The sequence below is a fragment of the Leopardus geoffroyi genome, chromosome E2, assembly GCF_018350155.1.
Source record: "Leopardus geoffroyi isolate Oge1 chromosome E2, O.geoffroyi_Oge1_pat1.0, whole genome shotgun sequence".
In the NCBI taxonomy this organism is placed as follows: domain Eukaryota; kingdom Metazoa; phylum Chordata; class Mammalia; order Carnivora; family Felidae; genus Leopardus; species Leopardus geoffroyi.
The window spans coordinates 46,948,716-46,972,042 of record NC_059335.1 but is presented as its reverse complement, the minus strand read 5'-3'; the positions used below and the strand labels follow the sequence as shown (position 1 = coordinate 46,972,042).

Sequence of the window (23,327 nt, the reverse complement as noted above, 5' to 3'; positions counted from 1 at the left end):
GCATATGATGAAGAATCCTTGCATCCCAGTGATAAGTCTGACTGGATCATGCTATATGATTATTTTAACATGCTCTCAAATTTGGTCTGCTAGATTTTGCTAAAAGTTAGCATGTTCATCAGTAATACTGGCTTATAATTTTCTTTTCTTGCAGTGTCCTTGACCGGCTTTGGTATTAGAACAATGCTGGCTTATAAAATGAGTTTGGAAGTGTTCCCTCCTCTCCAGTGTTTTGGAAGAATTTGAAAAGGATTGGCATTAATTCTTCAAATGTTTGGAAGAATTCACCAGTGAAGTCACCTGATCCCGGGCTTTCCTTTGTTGGGAAGTTTTTGATTACAGATTCAATCTCCTTATTATTAATTAGCCTGTTTAAATTTCCTATTTCTTCACGATTCAGTCTTAAAAGACCATGTTTTCTAGGAATTTGTCCATTTCTTCTAGGTTCTCCAATTTGTTACCATATCATTGTCATAACAATATCTTATGATCATTTGTATTTCTGTGGTATATTTAATGTCTCTTCTTTCACTTCTGACTTCATTTATTTAAATGTTTTCTATTCTTAGTCTAGCTAATGGTTTGTTGATTTTATCTTTTCAAAAAACTAGCTTTTAGTTTCATTGATTTTGTCTGTTTTTCTATTGTCTATTTCATTTATTTTTGCTGTAATCTTTATTTTCCCCCTTCAATAACTTTGAACTTTGTTTGTTCCTCTTTCTCTAGTTCCTAAAGTGTAAAGTTAAGTTGCTTTTTTGAGATCTTTCTTTTTCCTTAGTGTAGTCCTTTATTGCTATAAACCTGCCTCTTAGAACTGTTTTGCTTCATCCCATTAGTTTTGGTATGTTGTGTTTATATTTTCATTTGTTTTACGATATTTTGTATCTCCCTTTTGATTTCTTCTATGACCCATTTGTTGTTTAAAAGTGTTGTATAGGGGCGCCTGGGTGGCGCAGTCGGTTGAGCGTCCGACTTCAGCCAGGTCACGATCTCGCGGTCCGTGAGTTTGAGCCCCGCGTCAGGCTCTGGGCTGATGGCTCAGAGCCTGGAGCCTGTTTCCGATTCTGTGTCTCCCTCTCTCTCTGCCCCTCCCCCGTTCATGCTCTGTCTCTCTCTGTCCCAAAAATAAAATAAACGTTGAAAAAAAAATTAAAAAAAAAAAAAGTGTTGTATAATTTTGACATATTTGTGAATTGTACAGCTTTCCTCCTGTTACTGATTTCCAGTTTCATACCACTGTGGGGAGAAAAGATTGCTATGATTTCATTCTTATTAAACTTGTTAAGATTTTTTTTTTCTGAGAGAAATCACTGGCCAAGGGGGTGTCTCTTGGTGCTGAGTTGTGCTGCTTTGGGGGCAAGGTGACATAAGTAAAATGAAACTGTTCTTACCTTATTCACTACATTTATTCTTAGATTTTTTTGCTCAAACAGTGTGCTAGAACTTCCCTGCTGGACTCCTGGACTCCCATAAAGTTGATCTGTGGTTGACTGTCAACTGATACTCTGTGGGGGGATAAAAGTAGAAAACTCATGTCATATTTGACTAATGACAAAGTATTTATAGTTATAGCTATAGTTATAGTTATAGTTATTTATACAAAAAATTCTACTGTAACCTAAGTCACCCAAGTCTGGATCTTTGTCCACTGGAAGCTTAAAGTGGGGGGGGGGGCAAATTAATGTCAAAATGAATTTATAATAAGGAGAATAGTGACAAGTAGATTACATAGTAAGTTATTGTAATAGTCCCAAGGATAAAGAAGACCAACTTAGAGTTAAAGATAGTAGCTTGCCCATATAAAGTTACATTTCTCACTGTGAAAACTCCACTAAAATGATAGAATGAAAAAAAAAGGAATAAACCCACAAGTCCAAAGGTAACAGAAGAGGAGAAAAAAACATTAAAATTTTAGAAGCCAGAAAGCAGGTGGATAAAGACAAACTGGCTCAACAAATTTTTGAAAACAGAAACTTAAACCAGTAGGGGAGGGAGCTCAGCAGCAAGTAAATTCTTACCACTCATACACATAGAAATTATAGGTCTGAGGTGGGGGTACAACTAACACATAACATGATGTGAACTGGGTAAAAGTTTGTATAAGAAGCAGCTGGATTTACATACAGCCTTTGTCAACCATATATCTGAGCAACTTGCCCTCCCTCATCTATGAAGAAGACCAGAGATTTACTCTTTGAGGAGGTACAACCAGTGGGACTTTGAAGTGGAACAAATAGTTGGGCTGACAACTGTGTTTTCATGTTGAAAAAAGGTGAATTATTGAAACTCTATGTACTAAGTGGGGACCATACTAGCTTCTTTCCCAAACCTGACTCCAAGAATGCTGGGACAAACTCATATTCTAAAGACAAGAGTTTGGAAATATTATCTTTGAAAAACCATACTCACCTTTAGAGGTCCATCATAAAATGGCCAGTCATTGGTCAATGAAACGAAGTAGTCACCAACAAATGAAAGTAACTTTGTGACTCCAAAAGAAAGCAACCCACATTTATGTACAGGAAACTTTCAATCATCTTTTTAATATCTTTCACTCAAATAGGAATGGAAAGTAAAGAGCCAGATATTTGAACAAATGTCCTCTTTTGACACAATGTAAAGCCAAACAAGAAAAAGAAAGAAGTTTGGGGAAAAAGAGAATAGGATGGAAACATAACCTTGTAAGACCTATAATGAATATTCTCAGTGAATTAAGAAAACATCTTGATTGCATTCGTGAGACAAGATGCTATTAAAAAGGAGCATTCTCTGTGTATATTTATTCTTTAAATTTCAATATGATACAGAAATTACACTATTAATAATGGTGCAGTACCTGTTATTAAGTTAACCTTCTTAACCTTGCCAGCAGATAACAATAATGGGAAAAATATAAAAACAGTTGTTTGAATGCACTTGAGAGCAACTGAAGGCAGGCAGAAACTGGAAGGGAGTTGACACACAAAAGAAGGGAATAGCACTTCTCAGTTTGCACTGCATGGAGTAGCTGGAACTCAAACAGAAAACTGCAGTCCTAAGTGACTTGAGGATTGAGAGGGAAGAGTTTGGGACTACTGGCATGGCTAGAAAATAAATGACAAATCTCAGCAAAAAAGGAAGCTAAGGAGCTGGAGGAGAAAAATCCACATATAAACTCCTTCAAATCCTTGGATGATCTTGATTAATGTATGTGCAGAGAGCCAGGCAGAAAGCAATGGCTGGAAGGTGGAAAGAAGTGAAGATTTAAAGTTTGAGCTCAGCCACTTGAATTGCTTGCTAGAACATGATCAACACTATTTAGATGAAGCTATCCCTAGTCTCTACAAGGGTACAATAAAAAACTACTAAACATAAAGACACAGGAAAATGTGGCCCACACTCAAGAGAAAAACAGTTAAGAAAAACTGATACTAAAATGATCCAGAGGATAGAATTAGAAGAATTTTTAAACCGCTAATCTAAATGCGTTCAACAAAACTGAAACAGGAAGAAACAGAAAATTTGAATAGACCCATAACCAGTCAAGAAGTTGAAATCTGTTATCAAAAATCTCCAACAAATGAGAGTCCAGGGCTGGATAGCTTCCCAGGGGAATTCCACTAGACAATGAAAGAAGAGGTAATGCTATTCTTCTGAAGCTTTTCCAAAAGATAGAAATGAAAGGAAAACTTCAAAACTCATTCTACAAGTCCAGAATTACCTTGATTCCAAAACCAGACAAAGATACCACAAAAAAGGAGAACTGCAGACCAATTTCCCTGACGAACATGGATACAAAAATTCTCAACAAGATACTAGCAAATCAAATCCAACAATACGTCAAAAGAATTATTCACCACTGTCAAGTGGGATTTATTCCTGGGCTGCAGGGGTGGTTCAATATTCGCAAATCAATCAACATGATACACCACATTAATAAAAGAAAGGCTATGAACCTCTTGATCCTCTCAATAGATGCAGAAAAAGCATTTGGCAAAATATAGCACCGTTTATGATAAAAATATTCAGGAAAGTGGGGATAGAAGGAACATACTTCAACACCATAAAGGCCATATATGAAAGACCTACAATTAATATCCTCAATGGTGAAAAATTGAGAGCTTTCCCCCCTAAAGTCAGGAAAATGACAGGGATGTCCACTCCCACCACTGCTATTCAACACAGTATTGGAAGTCCTAGGCTCAGCAATCAGAAAACAAAAAGAAATAAAAGGCATCTAAATTGGCAAGGAAGAAGTCAAACTTTCACTCTTCATAGATGACATGATACCTTATGTGGCAAACCTGAAAGACTCCACCAAAAAACTGCTAGAACTGATCCATGAATTCAGCAAAGTTGCAGGATATAAAATCAATGTACAGGAGTTCGTTGCACTTATATATACCAGTAATGAAGCAGCAGAAAGGAAAATCAAGGAATTGATCCCATTTACAATTGCACCAAAAATCATAAAACACTTGGGAATAAACCTAACCAAAGAGGTGAAAGATACGTAAGCTGAAAACTACAGAAACCTTATGAAAGAAATGGAGGGAGACACAAAGAAATGGCAAAACATTCCACGTTCATGGATTGGAAGAACAAATATTGTTAAAATGTCTATACTTCCCAAAGCAATCTACCCATTTAAATGCAATCCCTTGCAAAATAACCCCAGCAATCTAGACAGAGCTAGAAAAAACAATTCTAAAATTTGTATGAAACCAGAAAAGACCCCAAATAGCCAAAGTAATGGTGAAAAAGAAAACCAAAGCTGGAGGCATCACAATTCTGGACTTCAAACTGTATTACAAAGCTGTAATCATCAAGACAGTATGGTATTGGCACAAAAACAGACACATAGATCAATGTAACAGAACAGAGAATCCAGAAATGGACCCACAAATATACGGACAACTAATCTTTGACAAAGCAGGAAAGAATACCCATTGGAAAAAAGACAGTCTCTTCAGCAAATGGTGCTGGGAAAACTGGACAGCTACATGCACAATAATGAACTTGGACCACTTTCTTATACCATACACAAAAATAAACTCAAAATAGATGAAAGACTTAAACATAAGACAAGAGGAGAAAACAGGCAACAACCTCTTTGACCTCAAAATCCTAGAGGAGAAATCCTAGAGGAGAAAACAGGCAACAATCTCTTTGACCTCAGTTGTAGCAACTTCTTACTACACATGTCTCAGGAGGCAAGGGAAACAAAAGCAAAGGGCCTCATTAAGATAAAAAGCTTTTGCACAGAGAAGGAAACATCAACAAAAATAAGAGGTAACCAATAGAATTGGAGATGATATTTGCAAATGACATATTGGATAAAGGGTTAGTACTCAAATCTATAAAGAACAAACCAACTCAACACCCAAAAAACAAATAATCCAGGGAAGAAATGGGCAGAAGACAGGAACAGACACTTTTCCAAAGAAGATATTCAGATGGCTAACAGACACATGATAAGATGCTCAACATCACACATCATCAGGAAAATACAAATCAAAACCACAATGAAATACCACTTCACAACTGTCAGTATGGCTAAAATTAACAACTCAGAAAACAACAGATGTTGGCAAGGATGTGGGGAAAAGGGAACACTTTTGCACTGTTGGTGGGAATGCAAACTGGTGCAGCCACTCTGGAACGGTATGGAGGTTCCTCAAAAAATTAGAAATAGAACTACCCTATGACCCAGCAATTGCACTACTAGGTATTTATCCAAAGGATACAACAATGCTGATTCAAAGGGGCACATGCAACACAATGTTTACAGAAGCACTATCAACAATAGCCAAATTATGGTAAGAGTCCAAATGTCTATCAACTGGATAAAGAAGATGGGATATATATATATGTGTATGTATATATATATATATATATATATATGCAATGGAATATTACTCAGCAATCAAAAAGAATGAAATCTTGCCATTTCCAACAACATGGACGAAAACTAGAATGTATTATGCTAAGTGAAATAAGTCAATCAGAGAAAGATAATTACCTTACAATTTCACTCATAAATGGAGTTTAAGAAATAAAACAGATGAACATAGGGAAAGGGAAGGAAAAATAAGATAAAAAGAGAGATGGAGGGAACCATAAAATACTCTTAAATACAGATAGCTGAAGGTTGCTGGAGGGGTGTTGGGGGTGGTAGGCTAAATGGGTGATGGGCATTAAGTAGGGCACTTACTGGAATGAGTACTGGGTGTTATACGTAAGTGATGAATCACTAAATCCTATTCCTAAAAACATTATTACACCGTATATTAAGTAATGTGGATTTAAATTAAGAAAAAAAGAGGAAAAAAATTAAAAAATAGATGTTTAAGGGATTAAAGGAAAAATATGGTTACAATTAATGAATAGTTGGAGAATCTCAATAGAAAAATACAAACCATCAAAAAAAAGAAACAAGTAGAAATTTTAGAAATGAAACACAATATCAAAAATTAAAAATTTACTGGATAAGAACAACAGATCACAGATAGTCAAATAAAGAAAACAGTAAATTTGAAGATAGATCATAGAAAATATTCAATCTGAAGATGAGAAAAATATATTGGAAAAAATAGAACAAAAGCTCGGTGATATGTGGGACCATATTTAAGTGATTGAAGTTATATTCAGCTGTATTCTCAGAGAGAGAAAATGAGTCAGAAGATACCTTTCGTAAAATAATGGATAGATTTTTCCTAAACTGCTAAATAAATGTAAACTTACAGATCCAAGAATATCAATGAATACCTGCTAAGATAAATACTTAGAAAACCATGCTTAGCCACATATTTATCAAATGATAGAAAACACAGAAAAAGAGAAAAGCAGCCAGTGGGGGAAAACCCATTACAAACAAGGGGGAAATGATACAAATTACAACTGAATTCTCATCAGAAATGATGGAAGGTAGGAGAGAATGGAACAACATCTTTAAAGTGCTGAGAGAGTGGGAACTGTCAAATTAGAATTCTGTATCTGGGAAAATTTTTCTTAAAAAATAAAAGCAAAATAAATACATTTTTCAGAAAAACAAAAATTGAGAGAACCTCTTGTCAGCAGAGCAGTACTATAAGAAATTGTAGGGACGCCTGGGTGGCTGACTCTGGATTTTGGCTCAGGTCATGACCTCTCGGTTCATGAGATAGAGCCCTGTGTCAGGTTGTGAGCTGACAGGGTGGAGCCTACTTGGGATTCTCTCCCTCTCTCTCTGCCCCTCCCCTGCTCACGTGCACACACACACACACACACACACTCTCTCTCTCTCTCTCTCTCTCTCTTAAAATAAATAAACTTAAAAAAACATTCTAAAGGAAATTCTTCAGGTTAAGGAAACTTAGATGGTAACATATCTATAGGAAGAAATTATAAGAACCAGAAGTAGTAAATACCTGGGTTAATATAAAGGGGAATACATTTTCCTTTTCTTAATATTTAAAATAATATGACTAAGGTAAACATAATAATGCAATGTTGGGTTAATGCATATAGATGTACTACATATGAAAATAATATTACAAAGGAAAAGATGGTAAGTGAAAATAGACTGTTGAAAGGTTGTAATTTTTTTTAAACAGCTTTGTTGAGATTTAATTCACATACCATACAACTCACCCATTTAAAGCATATATTTCAATGGCTTTAATTATATTCACAGTAGAGTGGCATAAGACACTCTTAATAGGCATGTCTAATACTGAATTGAAGTTGCCATGATATAAACATGTGCTCTAACTCACTGCCCCAAATATTCCCCCAAACTGGCCTGGGAAACATGGATTACTTATTGAGTATAATTTATGATTACAAAGTTAATTCTACTTCAATCAAGTCTCTTAATAATCTAAATTCAGAAATTCAGGAATTTAGAGTTATAAAAATGTTAACATGAAAACATAGTGAAGGATAGAATGATTAGAATTTCTATAAAGATATATATAGGAAGAGTTACTATATGTAAACATTTCCCAACCAAACTGTAATTTTTGAAATGACAACATAGTTTGAATATGATCCCAAACCTGAATGACCACTACTTGCTGATAGCATTACAAATGGGAACTAGAGGGATATAGATTATATTTTTTATAGAGGATAACACCCTATTATAAGGTAACTTCACAGTCAAGGAAACAGAGTTTGGCTGGTGCATGAAAGGTGCTCAAATAGACTCACTGTTTATCAAATAGTTTTATTTAAGAGAATGCTGCATAGTGCAGTGTTTCTCAAATGAAGAAATGTGCAAACCTTTTAAAATAAAATATCACAAAATCTTAAGGTTATATTACTTAAATATGTACAAACATAATATCATAAAATTAGATATAATGCATTTTCTTAAGCTCCTATAACTATAAAACTAAAATTTATAAATTAAAAACAATTAAAAAACCAATACTATTCAAACACAATTTGACAATAATTTTGTTTCATTAGAACTAAGTTGTTAATTTGGGGTTTAATATAGGGTGATGTTTCTTCAGGTCTGGTTCTATATTTAATGTGTTTCTGTATTTTTAAAATTTAAAAATTTTTTATTTCTTAACGTTTATTTATTTTTGAGACAGAGAGAGACAGAGCATGAACGGGGGAGGGGCAGAAAGAGAGGGAGACACAGAATTGAAAGCAGGCTCCAGGCTCTGAGCCATCAGCCCAGAGCCCGATGCGGGCTCGAACTCACGGACCACGAGATCGACCTGAGCTGAGCTTAACCGACTGAGCCACCCAGGTGCCCCTGTATTTTAAAATTTTAATGTTACTAATGTGAACACTGCCTTTTCACATAAGTATGCTGTATAAAATGGCCCTAATACTCACTGAGTCTCACACCAAATATATCTGTACTTTACCATATATAAGCTAAACTTTAATTTTTTTCACAATTAAAAATTTTTTTAATGTTTATTTTTGAGAGAGAGAGAGAGAGTGAGTGAGTGTGAGTGCTGGGGAAGAGGCAGAAGGAGGGAGACAGAGACTCCAAAGCAGGCTCCAGGCACAGAGCTGCCAGCACAGAGCCCGTCGAACTCAAAGCCTTGAGATCATTACCTGAGCCGAAGTCAGATGCTTAACCAACTGAGCCACCCAGAAGCCCCAATTTTCCTCACAATTTAAAGGCTTTGTTTGATAGTATAGTATGATCAGATTTATACTTAAAAAACTCTTGTTTATAAAAATCTTTGAGTGCCTATTTTAATAAGGTGTAACTGCTAACACTGTAATCTTTTATTCGAGAATACATTTAAATAGTCATGTAATTTAAACCTACACAAGTAATCTGACGGGATTTAGAACAAGGTATTGAACACCCTAGAATTATTTCAAGGAGGTACACAGATAGGGACTGTGTCAAACAACAGTGATACAAATTCAGTATGGAACCCACTGCTGCAATGCATGTTCTTTTGGATTCATGGTGCCTTTACTGCCATGTTATGTTATGAGTCCACCCTTTTTGAACCATCATGACAACCTCACTTTTGAATTGCACCATGACATTTCTTTGCATTCACTAGCCAAAAATGCGAGAGAAAACGCAAATATAAATAACTGTTCTGAAATTACTGAATATTTTGTTATCGGAGGTCACTAAGATTATTCATGATATTATTACATTAAATATTTATAATCAGTAAGATGAAAGCACAATTCAAAACTGTCATAATTTTCTTTTTTTTCATAGCACTTTTACCTTCTAACATATATATTTTACTTCTTTGTTCATTGTCTATATCCTCTGTCCCTATGAGAATGTAAGCTCATTAGGGCCACAACAGTTTTCTTCCTCCATAATGTATTTCAAACACCTAGAATAGCATCCCACACAGAAGCACTCAGTCAATGTGCTGAAAGAATGAAACATTTGTCATAAGCTGACATCTGGGGACACTCCAACCTTTTAGGATTCCCAGACTGAAATATTGGAATGGGGGGAAAAAAAAGTTTTGGCTTAGCAGCCAGAGAGACTTCAGTTGAAACTATTTTGTAGCTGTTAACTCTTACTCTGCGGATTACTGGCTGCATGACTTTTGGCAAATTACCTAAATTCAGGGAGTCTGCTTTTTTTCCTCTAGGAAAATGTAAAGTCTGTTCAAAATGGGGGAAATGGCTAACACAAAAAAGTACATAAAATACCAGCATATAAGGAGACCATCATTACTATTACTATTAGAAATGTCATAGAAAAAATTAGTCAAGTGAAACTAAACTTTTCCACATCATTATTTTCTCTTAATGCATCTTATTCATAATTGATAAAAATGTAAAATAGGAAACAGATTTGGATAAATGAAAATGCAAAAAGGATAGGATCTAAAACTTACACTATAACAGCTGTGTGAAGATACTGGAAGATGTTTTCATAATAATCATTTGTCAGATGTAGAAAGAACTTGGTTCTAATAGGGCTGTAAAAGAAGCCAAAAACAAAGAGTGAACAAGAAAACAGAAATAGATGAAATAGGTGAAATAGAATAAAGATCATCTTGTGACCTCAGCTGCACATGAGTGGTTTTCTCCCCAAGCATTCTCATACACTTTATCTACCCACCTTCTTTCTGTATGCACGGTCTACTTGGTTCATCAGGAACTTTAACCCTCAGGCCAACCCTGAAGGAAGAATTAACCTACTTATTGAACCCTCAGGCAGTGTGCCTGGCCAGGAAGCTGGGTATTTGGGGAACACACTGAGGTGATCTCAGCATTTTACTGCAATATCCCACATCACTGAAGGAAGAGGTTAAAAGTGATTTACTATATTAAGAAAAAGCAGTGTATATTTATTCCTTGATTTAAACTTTGCTGCCAAACGGAATTCTCAAAATGCTTTGGAAATGCAAATGGATTTAAGATCTGTTTTAGGTAAACGTTATCTGTATTTTAAGAGGACAATAAATTATTACTTAGTTTTAGGCAGTCAACATATCATTATTCAGTTTAGTACAAAAAAAGAAATTTTGGATGGCTAAATTCAGTCTTAATACAAACCATGTTCCAACAATGCACATAAGTATTGGCAGATTAAATAGGTTTGTCCTCCAACATCCTTAATAACACTAAAGAAAACAAGTTAAATGAGAAATATACCCCGGAAAATAATTTGGGTATTAACAGGCAAACAAACACAAGTCCTTAAGGTGGGATATGCCAGGACTCCCCACAATAAAGTTATATTTTCCCCTTTGTAATTAATTCATATCTTACAGAAGGAATAATTTGAGATGGGATAGAGAAATAAGGATAGTCTCTTTCTTGTCATACTTCTATCCAGCAATTTTAGCATCCATGGATGGATAAGTATTGCCTGCAAAAATTATTTCTGAGTATTTGCCAAATAGTGATTTTCTGTTACCATGATTCTTTCTACATTTATTTATTGGAATTTTACTATGACGAAGAGTTGCCCTTTTGCCCCAGATTATTAAATTTTTTTATATCAGTGTAGCTTCAAAGAGATTTATTTAATGCTATGGTTTGTAATCCATTACTTGAATTATACATTCTATTCACGTGGGTTCTTAAAAATTACTTTTTGTGGTTGATTTTGAATATGATTGTGTGTTGCTAAGAAAACACAATCTGAATAATACCAGTTTTGATATTTATTGAAATTTCCTTTGTAACAAAGCATGTGGCTAATTTTTTGTAAATATTCTTTGTATGCATGACGTAACATTCTTTTTTGCTTTTGATTTTTCATTGTGAATTATAAAGCATATAGAAATGTACCATTTATAATTATATGCTTAGTGAATTATTATTGTTATTTTAAGTTTATTTATTTTGAGAGAGAGAGACAGAAAGAGCAGGGGAGGAGCAGAGAGGGAGGGAGAGAGAATCTGAAGCAGGCTCCACACTCTCAGCACAGAGCCTGATGCAGGGCTTAAACTCACAAACTGTGAGATCATGACCTGAGCAGAGATCAAGAGTCAGATGCTTAACCAACTGAGCCACTCAGGCACCCCATAGTTACATGCCTAGTGAATTATTATAAAGCAGATACCTGTGTTAGCACTACCCAGGTGAAAAAAATAGAATCTTCTAGTGACAGAAAAACATCCTAAGTGCTATGTTCCAATTTGTCACCCTTGCTTAACACCCCACCTCTCCCAAGTAAAGCTAATGCCTTAAGTTTTCAGTTACCGAGTTACCTGCTTCTCCTAATAAATTTATTACCTAAATATGCATTACTGAAACCTATGCTTTAATGAAACAAGGTATATTATGGAAACATGACTAATCAATTAATATCACACAAAGTAAATTTTGAGACAAAGAATATTGCCAAAGAAAACCATTTCATAATGATAAAAGGTTCAATTCACTAAAAATGCATTGCAATCTTTTTTTTAAAATATATTTTTTTAAGTTTTCATTTATTTATTTTGAGAGAGTAAGCAAGGGAGGGGCAGAGAGAGAGGGAGAAAGAGAATCCCAATGCGGGGCTCCAACTCACTAACAGTGAGATCATGACCTGAGCTGAAACCAAGAGTCAGATGCTTAACTGCCTGAGCCACCCAAGCGCCCCTACATTATTATCTTAAATATGTATGCATCTAATAATAAAACTTCGAATTATATGAAACAAAAATGACAGAAATAAAGAGAAATAAAAAAGTACCAAATCATAATTGAGGATTTTGACACTCCTTTCTCAGTAATTGATAGAATTAGCAAAAAGCAAGTGAGAAAGGATACAGATGTGAATATCAACTGGACCTATTAGAAACTTATACCTAACAACCGCAGAATACACATTTTTTTTTTCAAATGCATGTGAAACATGTGACATCTCATTGGATTTTAATTTTCAGACTTAATGAACATAGACACACTTTTATATATTTATAGCCCACTGGGCTATTGTACAGGTTATGAGGGCTCTGCCCAATAAAGGCTCTGCATTTTGAGAACTCTATCTAGGACAGTTGCTACCAGGACTGATAGTTAGAAGCATAGTCTAGGAAAGGTCCTAGGGTCTAGCAGGTTGTAGTAATGGAGGAGTTAAGACTTTCACCCATGGTGAATGTGATGTGATAAAGGTGAAAAGAAATGTACCAGCCTATGTAATTTCTCTGGCATTTCAGACCAATGAGGAAGAGAGTTAAGTATTAGGACTGTGGAACTGGGTGGTTATTGGTTAGCACCAGTGATTTACTGAAGAGAATGACAGACTTAGGTCAATTAAGTACCAATTTATTTATTAACATTTATTTATTATTTTTGAGAGGGGGGAGGGAGGGAGGAGAGGGGTAGTGAGCAGGGCAGGGGCAGAGAGAGAGAGAGAGAGAGAGAGAGAGAGAGAGAGAGAGAGAGAATCCCAAGCAGGCTCCACACTGCCAGTGTGGAGCCCAATGTGGATCTTAAACCCATGAATTGTGAGATCATATGATCTGGGCTGAAACCAAGAGTTGGATGCTGAACTGATTGAACTACCCAGGTGCCCCAATTAAATACCAACTGAAAGCAAAGAAAAAAAACCAGAGAACAAATATGATTTAAGATTAGCAATGTGGGGCGCATGGATGGCTAAGTTGGTTAAGCATCTGACTCATGATTTCAGCTCAGATCATGATCTCATGGTTCATGAGATTGAGCCCTGCATCACATTTTGCACTGAAAGCAGGGAGCCTGCTTGAAATTCTCTCTCCCCTCTGCCCTTCCCCTACTTGTGTTCAGGCTCTTTCTTTCAAAATAAACAATAAAAAAAATTAAAAAGATTAGCTATGTGAATTAATTATAAGAGTGGCAGAGCTAAGGAGAAGGCTGATTTCTCATCTCAGTCAAGTCTTCTATGCTAATGTCAGGGCCCTGTTGGAGAAGTGGGACCCCAAGCCCTGAGGTGGGGACATTAGAGTTGATGCATCTGAGAATTTTGAATACCAGATTACCCTCAATCCCTAGGGACTGTGAAAGAGACTCACTTCCACTTGTTAGAGGATAGGGACCCTATCTTACTTGATGACCACACAGAGGTTTCAAATGAAGGAGGTGCAGGTGCCTTATAATGCTTTCCTTCTCAGAACCTGACTTCATTTCACTTCCTAGGTACTAGAAGGAGTGTCAAATCTCAAAAAGGCCCCACTGGAGAAATTCTTGGGCATGCTAAGGGAGGAGAAAGATTTAATGTCAACAAAGAATGGAAGCACCCAGCTAGTAAATACTGTAGGAACTGGCAGAATATGCCTGGAAGTAAATCCTGATGGTGCTGGACCAGGGAAGTGAAATATAATAGACTTAATGGCAGCTCTTTTCCATGACTCAGACCTAATCCCCTGAGAAGGACCCTTGGAATCAGTTAATACACTGATGAGTGGTTTTTGGAAACATGAAGACTGATGACCCATATTAAATAGGGATATGATAACTGGTGTTATAAACTATTCAAAAAGTAATAAAAACCACAGAGAAGTGGATATGCCTGAGTGAACATGATACATAAGATGAAATCCCAGTTTACTGTGTTTCCTGGAAGGATTTGCTTCTTTTACCAACATTGCTGAATAGCTTAGTAGTGACTGTCCTCTGTAGGTGGGGTCTTTGAAGGTGACAGTGTTAAAGAAGAACACCTTCTATAATTGTGGATGATATGATCCAGAAATAGAAGTTAGGTGGCAGCATTTAATTATCAGGAGAATGGTGGAAATTAGTACTATAACAGGCAGCAAATTTCAAATGGCAACCAGTGGGTACCTGATCCAGAGAGATTTATGGACATGGCTCACAGAACTTGATGTTACTAGAAATGGTCAGCCAATAAAGGTGCTTTATATATATGACATATATTCAAAAGAGATTGAGACTGAATGAGCAGAATGATGAAGTCAATCACTTCAATGGAAAGTCATAATCTCTGTTTCCAAATCAGAGCCAGTCCTCAGATCCAGAATCCATCAATTGAAAGAGAGGCTGGGGTCTACTTGTTGCCACAGAGTATATACACTCCAACTTTTATTTGATTGGTGATAATATAGTATATCTATTCTCATCTTTTAACTTCTAAACTATTTGAATATTTATATTTGAAGCACATTTGTTGTAGGCACATATTTGGATCTTGCTGTTTTTCACACAATCTGGCAATCCCTGTCCTTTAATTAGGGTACTTAGGACATTTACATTTAATGTGATTAGTGAAGATGACATTCAAGTCTATTATCTTGCTATATGTTTTCAATTAATTGAGCATTTTTGATAACTTCACTTTCTCTTTTGTTATCTTATTAACTACAGCTCTTTTAAAATGTCATTTTGGATTTTTTTTAAAGTTTTTTTTTTTTTTTTTGATAAAGAGAGAGAAAGCATGCACAAGTGTGCAGGAGAAAGGCAGAGAGAGAGGGAGAAAATCTTAAACAGGCTCTGTTCCATCAGTGCAGAACCAAACACAGGGCTCAGTTTCATGAACCCATGAGACCATGACTTGAGCTGAAATCAAGAGTCAGGCACTTAACCTACTGACCCATCTAGGTGCCCCCATTTTAGCTTGTTTTTAAAAGATTTTATAGTCTACAACCTTAATTTCTCAGTCTACCTTTTAGTGATATTATACCACTTCATGTGCAGTATAAAAACTTTATAATAGAATTCTTTGATTTTCCCATTTTCTTCAATAGCTTTTATGCTACTGTTGTCATGGATTTTACTTTATGTGTTATAAAAACAATATATTGGTATTATATGTGCTTCAAATAAACAATTACCTTTAAATATATTTAATAAAAAAGTTTAAAAAATTTACCAACATAATTACCATTTTCAAGGCTTTTCATTATGTGGTATAATTTTCCATTTGTCTGAAATTTCCTTTAACATTTTTGGTTGTGTAGGTCTGCTAATAAATTCTTTCAGCTTTTGTACATCTGTGTGAAATGTATTTTTGCTGTTTATAGAATTACAGTTTTACTTTCTTCTTTCAATACTCTAAAGATGTTTCTCCACTGTCTTCTGGCTTGCATTGACTCCAATGAGAAATCTGCTGTCATTTTTATCTTTGTTTCTGTATACATAATGTGTCTTCTTTTCTCCAGATACTTTTAGATTGTTCTTCTTTGTATTGACTTAAGCAATTTGAGTATGTGCTTTGTGTAGTTTTCTTCATGTTTCTTGTGCTTGGGGTTTGTTGATATAGTTGTACCTATTGGTTTATAGTTTTCACCAAATTTGGAAAAATGTCAGCTATTTCTTGGAATATGTTTTTTGTACTCGTTCTATCTATTCTTCATAGGCTTCAATTACACATATATTAGGCCACAGAAAGTTATCTGACAACTTACAGATGCTTTGGTCATTATTTACTGTTATTTTTCTTTCTGTGTCACTTTGGATAGTTTCTTTTTATAAGTCTTGAAAGTGACTAATCTTTTCTTCTGAAATACCTAATCTGTGAATCCCTTCCTGACATGATATTCTTCATCCTAGACATGGTACTTTTAGTCACTACAAATTCAATCAGAGATTTTAAAAAAAATCTTTCTATTTAATATTTTCCTGACTTCTTCTAACTCAGTGAATATATGAAATCCACTTGTGCTGGCTGTCTTCATCTACCATTTCTATTTTCTATCTTCTGTTTATATTTTCTTCTAATTCTGGGTGGCAAATATTTTGTCCCCGTCTGTAGCTTATTTGTTCACTCATTTAACAATGTCTTTCAAATAGCAAAAGTCAATTTTGCTGAAGTCCAACTTATCTTTTTCAATTATGGTTCAGGTTTCTTTCTCCCATCTATAAACTCTTTTGCTTAGCCCAAGGTCATGAAGATTTTATATGTTCTTCAAGAACTTGTAGAGTGCTAGGTTTGTATTTTGTTTTAATACCAATTTAAAATATTGGTATATAGCAAAAATGGGTAAAGGCACTTATTTATTTACTTGGTTCCAGCACCATGTATTGCAAAGACTATTCTTTCTCCATCGGATTGTCTTTGACCCTGTGTCAAAAAATTGTGCTTATTTTTGGGTTTTCTATTCTGTTCCACTAATCTTTAAGTCTATCCTTACACCATTATCACACTGTTTTGATCCTGTGGCTTTTCCCTACGTCCAATGAAGTGATGATTAAAAAAATACAGTGATACGGTGAATCAAATTGATTTTAGAATGTTGAACCAACCTTTGATTCTTGGAATAAATCTGACTTGATTATGATGAATCATTCTTTTTACAAATTATTCATCACAATTTGCTAATATTTTGTTAAGGATATATATACATATATTTATGAGAGTTATTGGTTTGTAGTTCTCTGCTATTATAATGCCTTTGTCTGATTTTGGCATCAAAGTAATTCCGACTTCATAAAATGAGTGGAAAAATCTTCCTTCATTTTCTATTTCCTAAAGGAGATTGTTTAGGACTGTCATGTTTCTTCCTTAAGTGCTAGTAGAATGTGCCAGTGATGCCGTCTAGACTGGGTGTTTTCTTTATAAGGAGGTATTTTAACTATACATTCAACTTCTTTAATAGACATAAAATTATGCAGGTTATTTACTCTTGACTGCATTTTGGTAGTTTGTTGCTCAAATAACTTCTTCATTTCATTTAGGTTATCAAAATTATCGACAAAGTTATTTATTTATCCTTTATTATCCATATAGTATCTGTCAGATATTCAGTAAACTCCCTTCTTTCATTCTTGGTTGTGATAATTTTTGTCTTCTTACTTTTTTTCTTGCTCAGTCAGGCTAGATGCTTATCAATTTTTGTATGCTTTGCAAAGAACCAAATTTTGGGCATATTAATTTTCCCCACTGTTTTCGATTTTATTGGTTTAAGCTCTTATCTTTATTATTTCCTTACTTCTTCTTTTCGAGCTTTTTTTTTTTTTCCTTAAGACAGATTATTGATTAAAAACTTTTGGTTTCTAAAATAAGGCATTAAATCTGATTTCTCTGTAGGTACTTCCTTAGCTGTATCTTACATATCGTGTAGTGCATTTTCATGGTCATTCGATTCAAAATATTTCCCAATTTCCCTGTGACTGCTTCTTTGACCCATGTGTTATTTAGAAATTTACTTAATTTCCAAAATTTGGGATTTTTGAAATTTTTGTTATTGATTTCTAGCTCACTTTGTTTGTGGTCACATAATATATTTTGTCTGACTTTGATGCTTTTAATTTTTTTTCTTAAGACCAGAAACTGGTCTGCTTCTGTGAATATTCAAGTATACCTGAAGAGAATCTGTATTCTGCTCTTGTTGGGTGAAGTGTTCCTCTTATTTTTATTTTCTTAAATGGCTATTAAATTCTTGAAAATAAAACTTCACAAAGAGAAGGAATAGGTCACATAAGGCAGGATTCAGAAATCTGATACTTCAATGTATCTGAAAAATCAAAAATTATATTTTATATAAAAAAGTACTAGAATGATAGGTTTCAATGTGAAGTTAACCAAGTACACGTATATACAATTAATAGTGACATAAGAGACCACATACCAGCAAATAAATGCAGATAATGAATAAGTGACCTCTTCACATGCTTACATTCTAATCTGTTTCCAGTATGATCCAATGACCCACTGTTCATAATTCTCTAGCCACACTGGTTTTATTTTAATTCTTCCAAGCAGCCATGATCTCTTGTCTCAGGATTTACTGAACATACTGTCTACATGGAAAATATGTTCTCCCTCTTTTTGTCTAATCTCTCTTCAACTTTCAGCATTCACCTTGAATTCACCTTCAGAAAGCCTTTTCTGACATGCTCTACAAAGATCAGGTCCTCCTCATGTACATTTTCATGGCACCCTGTATCTTTCTTTCACAGAACTTACTATGACTGAAATGAAAAATATAAGGGCAGATTAGTTGAGATTATCAGAGATGCTATGACTTCTCGAAAGGTTCAGAATCATCAACTGAAAAAAGTTACCGAAATGAGACATACAGCAGCCAACTAAGCTGATTTAATTAATTTAAACCTGGTTTTTAATGACTAGCATTTCTCTTGTGAAGACATCTCTGAAAGCAGAATTATAACTTCAGAAGAATGTTAAATGCATCTGGTTTCCATATTACATGCCTAACACATCCAAGAAAATATAATTTACAAAATGCTGCACATAGCAGGGCACACACAAAACCAACCAAAATGAGAAATTCCACTTTATTGCCTTCAAAGATCCTGATAAATGGATAAGGTGTCTGTTTCTCTAAGACATTCCTTGCTTTTGAAAGGAAAATCCATATACAAATCGCAAAAGTTTGGCTCAACTTCCCCCCCCCCCAAAATTGAATCCAAAAATTAATGCTTTAGAATCTATTAGTTTCTTGTAAATTTTCAGGCAAAGAATTTGGGTGAAGAGAGTGAGAGGAAAATCTTCGTCTTTCATGAATATTTGGAACCTTAATTTCTTTAAAAATAGCACTTGATAATATTACCAGGGAGCACTTGTAGGAAAACATACAGAGCTTTCTTGGCAATGGTGTTGGAAGAGCTGCCTTCCCCATGTCTTTCAGACTTACTTTGTAAATTATGTGAAACACTTTTAGACAGACACTGGCACTCATAAATTATACAGCTCATTTGCATATTCCAGTCATGAGACATTATGCAAAGTGACATGATTTGCATAATGGATTCCTCTTGTCGCTTCACTTGCTGCATGCTTTTAAAAAACAAAATGAAATAAAATGAAAGCATGAAAAGGTGGAAGCATCAAGTTTCCAGCTTTGCCTGTCTCCTTCCCAACTACAGCATCAATTGCTTTCATTTTCTACAGGATAAGGGGTAAAGGGGACACAAAGCAAAATCTACAAACCTACAAACAAACAAAAAGAGCCTTCATACGAATTTTGTTCTTAATTACAATGTACCTACTCTCTTAGTGAAATCCTTCACCATAAATCACCCATCGGAGTCAAGAGGAATGGGAACAAAACAAAACACTGGGATAACAGAGAAAGAAACTTTATGGAACTTTTTCCTTAAAAAAAATAGCTTCTTTACATGTGATATTTAGGGACGGGGTAGCCTTCCTACTTGTAACTTAAAAAAGAAAAAAGTCCCCCAGCATTTTCTTATTATTGGGAAAAAAACATATTATAGATGAGATAAATGGTCTAGGGGAAGGGATTTTTCCCCCGTAAGAACTTCTGAAGGGGTTTCCTGCTTTGGAAGACGAAGGGAGAAGAAAGACAGGGTGTGCTTGATTATTTAACAGAATATCGAATGGCTATATATACTGTAAGGATGAGGCAGCACCACGTCGACTTCTATCGGCTCTACTCCAATAAGCAGGCAACGTTCCCTCAGCAGTTGCCAGTTCTGCTGCGGGCTTTCCCTGCCCCCCTGCACCAGTGTGAAAGGCAGAGTGTGCCAAGCGGCTGGCGTCTGTACCCTGTGGGAAAAGTTAACTGTAATTCTTCGGCTTTTAAAATCAATTAACCCGTGTGTTAATTAACGTCAAGTCGACGGGAGGAGGAGGAGAAGAAGGGGAGGGAGGGAGGAAAGAAAAAAGCTGCAAGGGCGGATGGCAGAAGAGTTGGCACAGTGCCATCCATTCAGGGGCAACGCCACAGTTTCGTGTGATAGCAGCAGCGGGTATATGTTACGAGGGCCCTGTATGCGGGCCAGACAGTGCGGTAAAGCCAAGGGAGATTATCCAGACCCCCAGGAGCGAACAGCAAGCAGCAACCGAAGGCGCAAGTGCCAGGATTACAGCCTAGGCTGCTCCAACTATGAGCCCTTCCTCGGACCCAGGGACTCGGCTACTTGGGGTTTGGGGGTCTTCCACACCAAAGAGGCACAAAGCTGACTTTAATCACTTTCTTCCTTTAAACTTGATTCTGCCGCAGTGGAGCCAGCACAGCGGATGCTTTCACACCCAGCAAGACAAAGGCCGTCGTCTCCGCCATGACACTGTTCCGTTCCAAGCAGAGGCCGGGATCTTGGACTCCTTGAAAAATCAAAAGGAAACAAGGAAAACAAACAACAAATACAGCAACAAACAGAAAAAATTAACAACCACCAAAATCGTGTGCCCATTTGCCCATGCCAGGGGTGATCTGGGCATCTGTTGCAGCAGAAGGCGCTTGTGTCGGGCTGTTTTTTTCTTTTTGGGCAAGCTGTTGGTTTGTTTGCTATTCAACTTCGTTTATAATTAACTTAAAAAAAACCCCACCATTCAGCCTAGTCAACAACAAACAAAGAGAAAAAGCAGACATCGGAAGAGAAATGCCATAGGAAGCGGCGTGAATGCATGCCACAGCCGGTGCCACTTGCCATTCGGAAAACCTCAGGGAAAGATGCCAGTTCTACAGCTCGGAAGAAGGCAGAGAAGGGAGTATAAAGGTCTACAAAGAGAAATCATAAGGAAAGAATACGGCTTGTACAATCCTGGATTGCAACTGCACACAGCTTCTGCTGGGAGAAGAGAGGGGATATTTAAATGGAGATATAGATGGGTATAAATTAAAAGATAGGCACCTATCGATTGCATATAGACACAGTTGTAAGGCTGTATGTGTATGTAAATGCACATTATTTTCAGACAAATTAAACATTTAGATATGTATATATTTTTGTTATAGGTATGGGTGTGTATATAGGTATGTATGTTTATGCATATATACACATATGTGGGATGTATGCATGTGTGAGAAAAAAGGAGAGGACAGAGAAGGAGAGAGAAGGAAACGTGTGTATGTGCATGTATGTGTGTGCATACAATCCCACTTTTTGACCCAGGTATACACAGAAGACAAAATAAAAATCATACTCGAGCAGCAAGCAGGCAGTCAGAGATTTATCTACATTCACTGCTATCACCAGGGAGATGAATGGGGCCGATCTGAAGCCCTTTTACAAGATCCACTATGGGAGTGAAGGAGGAGGAGGGATGCCACACAGACATGCACAAACTTGAAGGCAGAGGGATTTGGAAGGTGCTACTTAGGAAACCCTGGTGGCATAACGCAGGGGAGAAGAAGGGGAAAGAAGGGGAAAGAGGCTTGTTTCTCTCTCTGTTTTAGGTGGTTGTTTAAAAAAAAAATCTGAGAAAGGGTTTCAGGAAACAGCTGGTACTTACGTTGTCTGCGTTGCTGTGGATCCTGAAAGGTGTTCTGTTGGCACCAGGCGCTGAGCCAGGGGCAGGCGCTGGAAACAAAAGGGAGAGACCAAAAAAAAAAAATAAATAAATAAAGTCATTCTATGGGAATATTAATTGCTGCTCTTGTGGATTTTACAAAACACACAAACTGTTTTCTTTTTCTTTCTTTCTTTTTTTAAATGTGGATTGGCGCGTGTCCCTTTCGCATGGAATATACAAGTAGTATGGGATTTACAGCCCAGTACGGGACTCAGGATTAACCGCGCTGGCATCTTTTGGGCATATTCTTCCTTTTAATGAATGAGCTTTCGCTGTTAATGAGGAATAATCGTTTGGCTAATGAGCTTTGAAACATTAAGAGAAAAGAGGTTTTTTTCCGTTAATCGCTCTGGTGCGACTGCATGGATGGATTACAAAAGACAGCAATAGGAATGCAGTACAAAGGGGGGGACCTCTCCTGGAGTGGGAGAAGCACCGAGATGGGTGATGTGTCCCTGCGTCTTTCCTTCCTTCTTGTTCTTTCACTCTGCCAACTGCTATGGGTTTCCATAACTCCGCAATCAAAGTGGATGGTCGGGAAGGATTATTACAAAGAGTGAAGCCTCCGCTGTTAATGTCTCCAGTGTTTAATCATCATACAGTAGAATGGTTTTATGCATATTTCATTTGCATATCATTAAACCGTGTTAGCGAGGGGCATTCAGAGCCAGGAGAAGTACAAAGTTGGGGAGAGAGGGAAGAAAAAAAGGTCCCTATGATGCTTATCTTCAAACAGGGACTTGTTCCATGATCTGTCTTCTACTTTTGCTAAAATCATTATGACTTGGAAGCCTTTGAAGTTGGATACAACCTTGGATTCTTCTAATTCCTGCAGAGCGGTATATTTTTAAAAACAGCAGAAATGTTCCTGCACTAGACAATTAAAGGAATATAAACTCCAGTGGGTTGAAACTAGTAGCTCTTTGGGGAATGCAGTGGCAGAGGCTTCTACAAATACCAACAGTTAAAAAAAAACAATAAAGAGCATCATATTAAAACAAAAGACAACGAAGACAAGAAATATTAACATGTGGATTATATTTGTTTCTTTTGGGGGGTAATGAACTAAAGAGAATGAAGAAGCCATCGGTAATTTATCCCTTCCTTAATGAACAGTCACCTTTTTTGTATGTGTTTGTTTTTGTTCTTTCTTTTAAGGGGGATGTTGTCACTTTTGAAGCAATTAGTCAATTATTTTGTAGCTCTGATCTTTTTCTCCTGCACCCGACAGGAAAGAAAGGTGGTG

The 23,327-nt window shown here is 36.2% G+C and overlaps 1 long non-coding RNA gene across 4 annotated transcripts in view; it reads right to left on the bottom strand.

Moving 5' to 3' along the window:
• The window catches only part of LOC123579392, a 222,821-nt gene that overhangs the window by 4,318 nt on the left and 195,176 nt on the right, over nucleotides 1-23,327 (bottom strand). For 3 of the 4 annotated variants that reach the window (XR_006702741.1, XR_006702740.1, XR_006702739.1), the window contains 4 exons: nucleotides 22,022-22,089; nucleotides 18,162-20,890; nucleotides 10,317-10,400; nucleotides 1,392-1,505 (listed from right to left, as the gene is read on the bottom strand). This is a non-coding gene — a long non-coding RNA (uncharacterized LOC123579392). Of the gene's footprint in view, nucleotides 1-1,391; nucleotides 1,506-10,316; nucleotides 10,401-13,674; nucleotides 14,098-18,161; nucleotides 20,891-22,021; nucleotides 22,090-23,327 lie in introns of those variants that run through there. The other variant, XR_006702742.1, reaches the window with a different exon arrangement.